Consider the following 2127-nt stretch of genomic DNA (forward strand, 5'->3'; position numbering starts at 1 on the left):
ATTTTATAGCATTTGCAAGATGTATTAAAAAGCTATGACTGATTTTTGCAAATACTTATACAATTAAAATTTAATATCATTAAACATTAGAATTTAATACCTAATATTTATGACTCATTATATATTTATCAAAGTTGATGATTTCACAAAAGATATACTGAAAAAAATTGACACTGATTTGTACAGCCACATTTCTGATGGATACAATGCTGTTTAAAATAAATGTACATCTCAATAGGATGCTCATTGTGACATAGGTGCCTTGGTTTAAATATATCCAAAAACAAGATCATGTAGAATATACATATATTTACCACTCATGTTCCAATCCATTTGAAACAGAAAAAAACTGTGTGTCCTCTGTTGGAGAATTAAGAAAATTTTTATTTCAACCTCTTTGTCTGAATCGTGAAAGATGAGCCTCTTTTTGATGGTAGGTGCTTTTCTACCTTAATTAAATGTATTATTTAACGACTCCTTCACAAATGCCCATTTTAAACAAAATAAAATCACACTACTAGACACAATTTTATTTATTATGGGTTCTCTCACTATGCTAATTCTCATGCATTTTCTGAATAAAATGCTCAATAAAACATTTATGAGTTGATAACCAGATAAGTAGCATCTACATTCATTATAAACCCAAATGAACTCTAATTATATCATTTAGCTGTCTCATAATGTAAATTTAACTGTGTACTTTTAACTAATGTTTGGAGAATGGGTCAGTTATGTCTGAAAAATATTCAGTATCATAACTTTCAAGAAATTTGAGTTAAAAATTTGAAAATAAACTGTCCCCACAAATTATATAAGGTATATGAAAGTATTCCAAAAGACAGGTTTTGTTTGGTTATGAAAAAGTTAAAAGTACAGAATTTGGCTTTACAGCTAGGTTGGACCATTGATTGATTTTTTTTCCCTTAACAGCTTATATACTATCCTCTCTGACTAGGAGAGCTAGTCATCAAGGAGGAGGCTTCCAGGTCAGTTCCACCTCCACTGCTCCAAATACTGTGACCAAACTCTGTACTGTCTTCCCAAAGTTAAGGAAAGTTTTATGAAAAAACTAATCACTTAATTTAGTTTTGGCAACTCATAATGATCATAGGGAATTATTAAAGAAATTGCATTGGTAAGAATGAATAATCCAAATAAACTCTACCTTTTATGTGGACACTAAAAAAGAGGGGAGAGATACCTGACAACTCAGGTCTTATAAGTGAAAAAAGTGACAAAATATGACAATACCTCTTTTTATGTGGTCACTCATGAACGGAGAAAAAGAAAATATATTCCTTTTATTCCTACATAGGTTTAAAGGCACCACTTGTGTATAACAGTGTGAATAAGATCTCAAAGAAAAGAGTATCTGATGGTTTTATGCATTCAAGCTGGATGAAAGTTGAACTCCACGATAAAATAAAATGATTGCTTCTTGAATCCCCTGAAATCTGAACACCTAGACTCTCCTCCCAGTACCCTGTTTCCCTTCTAGATATTGCTCCAGGCCAACTCCTGCTCTTCTGCCTCAGATCTCTTGACTAGCTTCTTATCCCAGACTACCTTAATCCTCTTAAATCTCCACAGGCTCTCCCCACCAACAACTTGCCCCTGCCCTCCTTATATGCCTGACGAAGACTTTCAACCCAACAGTACCCTGGGAAAGCAGATCCTGCCCACTGTCTCTTGATTCCCCTGCAATCTGAACACTTCCACTAACCCTTCTGCACACTGTCCCTGATCTAGCCATGGACCCACACTCACTTCGGCTCTCTAATCTCAGATCTCTGAACACCCCTATCAGATAAGAAGAAATAACAACACAACAGTCAAGAAGAATTAACAAATAACAAAATTCAACTCAGGAATAAATGACATTGAAACAAAGAAAACAACACAGGGAATCATTGAATCTAAGAGCTGATTCTTTGAAAAGTTAAGCAAGATATGGCTGACCCTTAGCCAAGTCAACCAAAATAAAAAAAGAGCAAATACAAATTAACAATATCAGAGATGAAAGGGGAAACATCGCAACAGACACCAGAAAGATACAGAACATTATAAGGGAATACTTTAAAAACCTATATGCTACTAAATTTGAAAACCTAAAAGAAATGGATG

Source organism: Nannospalax galili, unplaced genomic scaffold, assembly GCF_000622305.1.
Source record: "Nannospalax galili isolate Female #2095 unplaced genomic scaffold, S.galili_v1.0 scaffold1668, whole genome shotgun sequence".
NCBI lineage: Eukaryota > Metazoa > Chordata > Mammalia > Rodentia > Spalacidae > Nannospalax > Nannospalax galili.